Raw genomic sequence first — 11,352 nt, 5'->3', positions numbered from 1 at the left:
TCATTCGAGAAGTTCAGGCAGTACCTACTGGGATCCAGAGTCATCGTCTATACTGATCATGCGGCGATCAAGTATCTCATTGCGAAGAAGGAGTCAAAGCCCCGACTAATCAGATGGGTGCTGCTTTTACAAGAATTCGACTGGGAGGTAGAAGACAAGAAGGGAATTGAGAACAAGGTAGCGGACCACTTGAGCAGAATAATACAAGAAGGGAACAGTGAAGATGTAAGGGATCGATTCCCGGAAGAGCATTTATGTGAAGTAATTTTCTCCACAAGGAAGATCGATTGGGAGAAGTGATGAGACTCACTGGTCAGGACGCAACAACTAAGGGTAAGGAGAAAGTGGGACAGGAACCTTGGTATGCGGACTTGGCAAACTACCTAGTAACAGGAGAGCTGCCAATGGTGCCAAACGTGACAAAGGCTCAGAGGATGAAGATCAAGAGCGAAGCAAAGTATTATTTCTGGGACGACCCATACTTGTGGAAGGCAGGAGCAGACCAGGTCATTAGAAGATGTGTTCCTGACTGGGAGCAACGGGATGTACTGACGCACTGCCATTCCTTGGCATGTGGAGGACATTTCGGGCCAAGGAAGACTGCCAGAAAAGTGTTAGATAGCGGATTCTACTGGCCGACCCTGAATAGAGATGCATACGAGTTCTGCAAGGGCTGTGACCGTTGCCAACTGACCGGTGGGATCTCCGCGAGAGATGAAATGCCGCAAGTTTCAATAATAGTTTGTGAGGTGTTCGACATCTGGGGTATGGACTTCATGGGTCCTTTTCCCTCATCTTATGGGAACTCCTACATCCTGGTGGCAGTTGACTACGTGTCAAAATGGATAGAAGCCAAGGCCACAAGCACTTGTGAATCTAAAGAAGTCACCAAGTTCCTCAAGAGTCATATATTCAGCCGATTTGGGATACCAAGGGCAATCATCTCTGATCAAGGGACTCACTTCTGCAACCGAACGGTCGAAGCATTGATGAAAAAGTACGGAGTTCATCACCGCCTATCCAGTCCTTACCACCCTCAGGCCAACGGGCAAGCAGAGATCTCAAACAGGGAAATAAAAAGCATTTTAGAGAAGACAGTCAACCCCTCCAGAAAAGATTGGAGCACAAGGTTGGAAGATGCTCTGTGGGCATATCGGACATCCTATAAAACTCCTATAGGGATGTCTCCCTATCGCATCGTCTTTGGGAAGATGTGTCACTTGCCAGTGGGAATTGAACATCGAGCATACTGGGCAGTACAACAAGTTAATGTGGATGCTAAGGCCTGTGAAGAGGAAAGGAAGCTACAACTACAAGTGCTGGAAGAACTCAGATTGGAGTCGTTCGACTCAGCCATGTGGTACAAGGAGAAAACAAAGATGTGGCACGACAAAAATCTGAGAACCAAGGATCTCCAAGTTGGTCAGAAATTACTACTCTTCCAGTCAAGATTGAAGCTAATGCCTGGGAAGCTCATGTCCAAATGGGCAGGACCTTACATTATCACTGCACTACGTGCTAATGGAGCGGTCGAGATTTCAGGGAGTATCCCTAACTCTGAACCTTTTGTCTTTAATGGACATAGATTGAAAATATATAGGGAAAATAAAGAGGTGTGTGTAGTGGAAGAAATTCCACTACACTTTAAGAGCGTCTAAATGACCAGTAGGAAAGGGATTTGAAGTTTCACCTGGTCAACGTCATATGTATTGTACTTACTGACCGGGTAAAACTTCAAACACCCTTAGTAATGATGTAAATATTGTAAATATTTGGTAATTTAATTTAAGTTAAGAAGGAAAAACAACAAAAAGATTTTTTTGGATCTTAAATATTAATTCGGAGTTCGTACTGACCACGAGGATACTACTTGGGTGAAACTCTGAATTATATTAAAGACCCATTTATTTACTTTTTTCTATTTCTAGCTAATTGAGAAGAGGAAGTTGAGTAAAGTTTGAATTTTGGGGTGTTGCAGCTTTGCAGGCGAGTACAGAGGCTGGGAGACGCGTGAAGCAAGGACGTGACAAGCAACGTCCAATCAGCTGTCAGCAAGCGCAACCGCCTTCCACACGAAGCGTCTCAACCGAGCGACTGCTTACAACCATTCAAAACCCTCAACTACCCACCCATCTATAAAACACCCCACCGCCTACTCCCCTTCACTTTACAAACCCTTACATGCATTCTCTCACCCACAACCACCACCCTACTCCGAAAATCACCACCCACTACAGAAACCACCGCAAACCACCACCGGTACAGTCATGGCAAAGAGAAAGGCAACCAACAACCCGGCATCTACCACCGGCGAAGCCTCGTCAGAACTCCAGCCAGCAGCCGAGTCGCGGCCGCCAAGCCCACAACGATCACAACCACCGCCGACGACACAAATTCCGGCGATGGTTCCTTTAGACGCACTGGCGGCGTTTCTAAGGCAACAAGACCCCAACAGACACTTGGCAACAACCCTAGCCGGATTTAGCCTAACCGGAGGAATGCCGGCGACATCAAACCCTACCCCAACTGCAACCACAGAAAACCCACCCACCACCACCCCAAAAACCTCAATTCCGACGTCCGAAAATATTTCCTCAACAATTGCTGCACAATCAGAACCCTCCCACCCTTTTCCCATACACCAACAAACAGAGCCGCTGGACGTCAGCCCTCTTTCCGCCTATCAAGATCCCAACTGGGGAGAAACAGAAGATAAAGAAAGTGGAGGGAGAGCAAGCGAGAGCGAGAAAGGTGAAGCAGAGGAGATTAGGGCCACCGAAACAAAAATCGATGAAGCGGAGAAGGAGGAGATAGATCTGAACGAGACGGTACTGAACCTCGCATCCCAGGCAGTAGGGAAGGGGGAAGCAACAAAGGAAGCGGAAAAGTCGGAAGGGGCAGTCCACCAATCAGTGGAGGAGAGGACAGACGACCAACCGGAAAAGGCAGAAAGACCTGAGGAGGAGGGGCAAGAGCCAGACACTCATCAAAAGGAAGCCTCAGTGGTAACTAAATCCAACCCAGTAAAGAAGAGGCTAGTGTTGAAAAACGACCCCAAGGCAGAAAGGCAGAAACCCCAAAGAGTGTCACAGAGATGTTTGGAAAAGTGGACGTCCAACAAGGCAGGAGCAAACACCGCAGCCGATGCAGTGGAGGTTTCGAGTGATGACGAGAAGACTACTCCTACAAAACCTGGGGAGGAGCCCTCGAATGCTAGCCAGGAGGACACCCAAATGGCAACAGGGACAGTATCAGCAACGCCGACTGACCAGGAGGAAAATACTGACAAGGTGGCTGAGGGTCTGGACCTCGCATCAGAGTCAGTAGGTCGGGAGGAAGCAGCAAGAAGTGATACTAGTGCCCGCATGGTGGCCGAGCCTACCGCCCAGGAGGACACTTCAACACAAGCCGACGAGGAAGCAGAGACAATGGATGTCGAAGAAACCAAGCACATTCAAGAAAGGAAGAGGAAGGGGAAAGCCCATGTCAAGAAGAAACAGGTCATGAAGAAACAGCACACTGCCAATGCAAGCATGGTGATCAGAGAGCCGGAAGAGAAAGAGAGATCAAGCGACACCGACTACACATCCAGCGAGGATTCTGACTCAGAGAGTGATATCTCTCTGGAAGGAGAAGACTATCATGAGCAGCAGCTCCCCGACAACCACCTTGAACTAGTCCATCCTCCGGTAGAGAGGATCGTGTACCGACGGTGGAAGGTAACGCTCACTGATGAGCTTATGGAGGACATGAAGCACTACGACACCAAAAAGCTTCAAGATGCATTTGACGACAAGGATGACAGTAGCAAGCAAGTCAAATGCGGAAAGGTACTCCATATACCCTCTTTGGATGAGTTGTCTGTTCGTGATTCCTTCCTGGCAGTATGGAAGCATTGGGTTTTGAATGGCTGTTAGAGAATAGGGACCCAGAGATATCTGTGAGATTAGCGAAGGAGTTCTTCACCACGTTTAGGTTCCAACTCACTACGAACCTAGACGAGGTGTCGATTTCCTTTAGGATATTCAGTGGAGAACTGTCGATGAGTCTGATAGAGTGGACTGTGCGATTGGGTATGTGTAGCCTGGAGGAGGCTATAGGTCCGGACTGGAGAAGCTGTGAGAGGGGGGTACCGAGGCGACATATAGAATTTGAGCCCCAGGAAGCCTGGGAGGAGCTAACCCACCCCAATGGCTGGCCAGTTCGCCTCCACAAACTCCAGATCCACCCACTTCAACAATTCCATGCTGCGATTGGTGCAGCTCTACTTAGGCTATAACCTACTGGGGCAGAGCAACTCCGCTGCAAGAACGTCCATGACCGAATTGTACTTGGTATGGTGTGCTAAGCATGGAAGGAAATTGCACCTAGGGTTTTAGACAGCCTCTCAATGCCACCTGATAGCCACCTACCCAGCCAGAAACTTGTCGCTCTGCCACATACTAAGAGCCTTCGTGCGCAACAACATCATCATAACAGAGGCAGAGGACCTATCTCCAATGTACATGGTCGACGCTCCTGGCCTATTTGATATACCCTTCTTCGTCCGCACCAACTTGGTATACTACAGAGAAGGTGTACCACAGTTCTACCTAATGGGAGAAGCCCCTGGAGGAAGGGCACAACAAGGCCAGGAGGTGCAAGTTGCCCAGATCGACCAAGCGCAGAGGCTGAGGCAAGAAAATCTGGAACGGGCAGTGACTGAGCTGGCTGAGGAGAATAGACAATCGTGGGCTGAGATGGCGAAACTGACAGCCCTAATGGAGAGCGTCCTAAGGGAGTTGGCAAGAGGGAAAGCAAGCAGTGGAGCTGGAACAAGCGGACATGGAGGACAGGAAGAAGAACAAACCGGACCTGAGGAAGAAGACGGCGATGGACAACAGGAGGATGATGACAACCAGCCCGGACCTACTGAAGAAGAACCAACGGACCCACCTGCACAGAACCCTGCCCCAAGAAGGAGCAAGAGAAACATCTGACCGAACCACCCCCAACTGACCAGTTAGTTTTCTTTTTAATTTTTAAGTTTTTCTATTGTTTATGTTTTCGTACTCTTTTTAAATAGGTAGATTTATGTGTTTTAATTGTATGCAAACCCCATTCATAACACTTAGCCTATTTAATAGTCTAAGTGTGAGAAGTAAAGGGTTTGCTACTTTGGTGCATGTATGTTTATTATGTTTCTAATTTGTGTTTTGTCGTGAGCATGTTACATCACACTTAGCCTACTGCATAGTCTAAGTGTGAGGAGTTTATATGTTTATATTTCATGTTTGTAAATATTTTGCTCAGCTTTGTTTATATATCTAGGTATATATCTGAAACTCTCCCACTTAGCCTATTGCATAGTCTAAGTGTGAGAAGTTTTTAGATATAATTGTGTTTGTTATAAGTGTGTGTCTGTCATACTAGCCATTTCCAATTTTCACTTCACAGCCCGTATCTGGGGCAGACACTTGTGAAGTGAGAGGGGGAGCAAATGGCCAGTATGACATGTATATATGTGTTATTTGAGTCAGTGCATGTTAGTTTTTTTTAGGGTTTGTTTAGGTCTAGAAATTATGTGTTATGTTTTATGAATGGGCTTAAAATTCAACTACTTCGAACTGACGGTAAAGGGAATTGAGGGAGATAAGGCATGCCGGAAAACAGAAACCACCCCCTCCAGTAACCCCTAGTCAGTATAGATGATGCAAGTATGAAGGAAAAACCCATCCCTTAGGCCAGACACGAAAGCCCTCTTAAAAGGTGAGTTAGAAACCCCAAAGTGGAACTACTTTCCACTAAATACTGGAAAAAAAAAAGAAGAAGAGAGGCTACCACATGATGTCTAGGGCAAGGTGACCGCGTGTAGCAAACCCTGAAGGCAGTAGGAAACCCCCTTGAAAAAAAAAGAAAAAAAAAAGAAAGAGAAACCTACCCTTAGAACCCCATTTTCTAGCCTAACTTATACCCCGAAATAACCCATCAGCCACTGGAACTGTGTGCGTGCAAGGCGTGAGGCAAGGAAGCAACTGCCCAGGAGGACATACAAAAGGAACCAGCTGAAGAAAAGAAAAACAAAGAAAGAAGGAGAAAATCGATCTGAAGTTTCCAGATCCAAAAAAATAGAAGAAGGAATAAGGGTGGCAAAGCCACAGAAAGGAAAATTGAAGAAAATGGTCGCAGATACTTGACCACAAAAAGAGAAAGGAGGAAGAAGGAATAAGGGTGGCGAAGCCACAAAGAAGCTACTGACCAGTTGGAAGCCAATGTCAGAAATTGTCCAGCCGAAGAAGAAGCCCTAGCCAGAAGCCCGAATGCACACAGTTCTCCCTCATAAAATAAGTAGTTAGTTTTTGAACCCTAGAGCCTTAGGGACAACTACCCCAAACACTACAAACCACTAGCCCCATTACAAGCCTTAAAGACCTTCAGGAGCTGCATGTGAGATATGAGTCCGAAACATCTGTGGTTTAGAATTGAGAGAAAACAGTCCTAACATCCCCTGTGAGGAATGAGTGACTGAGTGAACCCAGTGTTTGGCCTAGGATTGGGTGATCCTGACAAGCAGATATACTGACTGGGGAAGAAAAGGGGGGCGGCAGAAGTTCAAGGCTGCCTAAGGCCGGATTGCACCTGATCTCGAGGGGAAGGGTGGTTGAAAATATAGCCTGTTCTATGTGTTTAAGTTAACTATATGTGTTATGTGTTTGTGTCGTTATTTTGTTTTCTTTTCTTTTTCGTCAGAGTCTTGAGTCTAGCTAGGTAGAGTTGGTCAGGGAGTAACCAGGCTCGAATTCGACTTATTTCTTTTTGTTTGTCTTCACACTTGAGGACAAGCATGTGGTAAGTGTGAGCAGTTTGATAAGTCATATTCTAAGCCTTGGTTACTGGTCAGTATGTCGTGAAATGCATGTATTATCTGCAAAACAGTTGCTTAAGTGTGCAAGATTAAAGGATCCAAGTCAGTACGAGACGATTCAGGTGACGCAAGTGAAAAGGGCGCCAGAAGGGTGCGATACTGACCAGGATGCATGCCAGAGAAAAGGCTCAAGATGGAGAAGGAGGATAGTTGGGATGATCATTGACAAGGGCAAAAAGGTCAAAACGCGGGAGAAGTCTACCCTAAAAGCAAGGGCAAGCCTCCCTATAAAAGAAGCCACTTGGAGAGAGGGTTCGAGAGTTCGACAATCACACTTAGTAGAATTCTCTCTAGAAGATCAATCCTTCAGCATTATCCTACCTCTCGTTCCTCGCCACAGCCATGGTCACTTGACGTCCAAGAGTCTGCCGGAGAAGTCATCAGTCCGCCGTTCCAGCCAGTTATCGTAGCAGTGTAGTAGTATCATCGCCCGGAGTGGCACAAACAATCTTAATCGTTTTCTTAGTTTAAAGTTTACTTGTTTTCATCGTTGGTTATTTGCAAACACTCATCGTTAGATCTAGTGATTGCTTTTAATTTCTGAGTGCTTTCTTATCTGGAGTTGTTGATTCGAAGTTGTAGCTATGTTTAGTCAAGTTTTCGTGCATGAGTTTCTTTTCTGTGCCGTGATTACCACCTTGCATGTCAGTCAGTAGAAGTAAAGTTGCAGTTTTACCGTTTAATTTAAGTTTAAGCATTTTAATCGATGGATCTTGAGTTTGAATTTATGAATCTGAAGTTTTAGTTATGGTTTCTGTGTTCATATGATTTTTGTCAATACTTGGTGAGGAAGAAAACGTCAAAATCAACTTTAGTTTGAACCACTTTACTTTTAAGTTACTTTTGCTTTTGTTCCCTACTTTTCAGATGTACTGCCCAGACCTGTCAGAAAGCCCCCAGCCATCAGATATACCTTGTTGTCTAATTTTCCTCTTTTAGTAACTGTCTACTTTCCATATGTCTCCGATACACCTTGTCCTCTATTTTCACGAACACTCCCACATGTCTGTTATTTTCCCGCCTACTAGTCAGTAGAGTACTACCTTTATTTCCTGTCTAGGTAAAATCTCAACCCAAGCGTGGTAGCTAACCAAACACCCAGGAAAGTCACCACAGTTATCTAAACGTGTCCATCCTCGTGGGATTCGACCCTTACCTCCACTATACTAATCAGTAGAAGTGGGTTGAGGAAATTTGTTTGAAGCCAGGTCCCGGTTATCGTACCAACGACTCAGCTAGGTCGGGAATCTCTTCCGGATCAGTTGGATACACTCCAATTACATACGAAAACCGTAGGGAAACAAACCTGAAAAGAAACCCTTCAGTCGGCTAAACCGACTAGTCACTATTAAAGCACCTAAGCATCAATTACATGTATCACTTCTCCTAATTGCACGTGTACTCCTTTTCACATGCATAAAAAACCATTTTTTATTGTTTTAAAGCATTAACTATAAATAAATATACTAATAATATAAAACTTTGGTCACTAAAATATTCTATAAACTTGTGTAAAAAGCTTTACAAATATACAAATATATTGTACATATAGTGTAGACGTATATATTACATAATATTACTCATAAATTATTATATATTACAATAAATTCTTCAGTTACATATATATAATTTTATTGCCACACATATATATACTTTATATTGGATTGAAGTATATAATTATATTTTTATGCAAAATTATGTATTTATTAGGTTAAGGATGTTACACCTACCACCCTTACCACAGCTGATAAGGTGGCTGAGGTCTTTTCCCCGGGACATGCAACCTATCCTAGATCAAAGTGCAAGTATTTAATGCATAAAAGAAGTTTTTCTAATGGTAAGGGCTTAGTTCCCATGTCAGCTAGGTTTTTATCAGTATGCACCTTTTGAAGAAACACTTCACCTTTTTCTACAATATCTCTGATGTAATGAAACCTTACATCTATATGCTTTGTCCTATCATGGAAAACAGGATTTTTACACAACTGAATAGCAGATTGAGAATCAGAGAACACAACAGGAGAAGACTTCACAAACTTAAGTTCAGAGAGTACTCCCTTTAACCAAACAGCCTCTTTCATTACCTCAGTGATGGCAATGTACTCTGACTCAGTAGTAGACAAAGCCACAATGTGCTGCAGCTGGGACTTCCAACTTATGCAAGACTTACAAACTGTAAACACACAGGAAGTAGTTGACTTCCTCTTATCCCTGTCATTAGCATAATTGGAATCCACAAAACCAGTTAGTGAAACACCTTCATCACACTTAGAATAGCACAACCCATACTTGACAGTTAATTTTAAGTATCTCAAAAGCCATTTCAGAGCTTCCCAATGAACAGGACCAGGATTTGACATATATCTACTAAGACAAGACACATCATAAGCAATATCAGGCCTAGTGCTAACCATCAAGTACATAACAGGTCCAATAGCATTAGCATAGGGAATTCTCTTCATAGCATCAACTCCAGACTGAGACTTAGGGCACATATCTTTACTCAACATAAAATGAGCAGCTAAAGGCACAGAAACAGACTTAGCATCAAACATGTTAAACTTTTTCAGAATTTTGTACACACAAGGTTCTTGATGCAGCACAAGGGTGGATGTTTTTCTATCTCTATTGATACTAATCCCTAAGATTTTCTGAGCATCACCCAAATCCTTCATGTCAAAATTCTCACTCAAGGCAGCTTGCACACCCTTAATGGTTTTCAAACAAGGACCCATAATAAGCATATCATCAACATATAAAAGCAAGAACACAGGCACAATATCAAGATTCTTAACATACAAGCATGCATCAAAGGTACTTTTAACAAAACCTAACTTCTGCATACATGTGTTAAACTTGATATTCCACTGCCTGGGAGACTGTTTTAAACCATATAAGGCCTTTTTCAACAAGCATACATGATTGGGAAACTTGGGATCAACAAAGCCCTCAGGCTGTTTCATGTAAATAGGCTTATCAAGATCACCATGTAAGAAAGCAGTTTTAACATCCATTTGCTTTAATTCCCAATTAAAATGAGCACACAAAGCCAACATCATTCTAACAGTTGTGAATTTAACAACAGGGGCAAAAATTTCTGTGTAATCCATCCCCTTTTGTTGAGTAAAGCCCTTTGCCACTAATCTAGCCTTGTACCTAAGGCCCTCCACCTCATTTTTCAATTTGTAAAGCCACGTGCAATCAACCACAGATGCACCAGGAGGCAAAGGTACAAGGATCCAAGTAAGATTAATTATCAAAGAGTGCATCTCCTCCAGCATGGCTTTATGCCACTGACTCCAAAATTTAGATTTAGTAGCTTGCTTGTAAGTTTGGGGTTCATCCCCATCAGACTCATGCACATTGAAAGCTAAGTTTATAAAAGCAACAAGACCAACAAAGCCATCAAACTTAACAGGTTTCTTTACATTAGTTCTTCTAGCTCTATCTCTAGCAAGCACATAATCCTGTAAGTTAGGAGCATCAATGACATTCTGAATACCAGCAGGGCTATTAATCACGTTTTGAACAGGGGCATGAGGGGCATTTCTAGCAGGACTATCATACATATCAGGCAGATTGTCACAAATATTTTGGGCAGCCACATTATTATGAACAACATTTGGGTGTCCTTTATCAGGAGTCTCACTAGGCATATAGACTGGATATGTGTTCCAGAAAGGCTGCTCCACCTCACTTGGAGCATCATTCAGAGGCTCCACAGCAGTGAGTGAGTCTGTGGACTCTACCTCATTAAGAGGTTCATTGTCCACATCTATGGGATCTGAGGTACTTGTCAATCTCAAGAAGGGGAATTCATCTTCATTGAAGACTACATCCCTGCTTATTATGACCTTAAACCCAGGTTCATCCCTAAGCCATACTCTATAACCTTTTACACCCTCTGGGTACCCTAGGAAAACGCCTTTCCTAGACCTAGGCTCAAGTTTATCAGACTTGTAATGCACAAAAGCAGAACAGCCAAAGACCCTTAGGTGAGAAAAATTAAGAGGTTTTCTATAGAACACATATTCAGGACACTGACCAACCAGAGGCACAAAAGGGGACCTATTCACCAAATAAGTAGCAGTTAATAAGGCCTCACCCCAAAACTTTTTAGACAAACCAGACTTAGATAACATACATCTCACTTTTTCAAGAAGAGTTCTGTTCATTCTCTCAGCAACTTCATTTTGCTGAGGAGTATATGGCACAGTTTTATGTCTTTTAATTCCAAAACCATCACATAAGTCATCCATCTTATTATTACAAAACTCCAGGCCATTATCAGTTATAATAGCCTTGATTTTCTTACTAGTTTAAGTTTCTATCAAGATTTTCCAAGTTTTAAGTTTTTCAAAAACATCAAACTTGTGTCTCATCAAAAAACACCACACATTTCTTGAGAAATCATCAATCACAGATAAGAAATAAACACATCCAGAGTG

Source organism: Salvia hispanica, chromosome 1, assembly GCF_029641045.1.
Source record: "Salvia hispanica isolate PSC_SH4W2 chromosome 1, Shi_PSC_v1, whole genome shotgun sequence".
Classification (NCBI taxonomy): Eukaryota; Viridiplantae; Streptophyta; class Magnoliopsida; order Lamiales; family Lamiaceae; genus Salvia; species Salvia hispanica.
The sequence above is the reverse complement of the archived record's forward strand: the minus strand, read 5'-3'. Positions refer to the sequence as shown.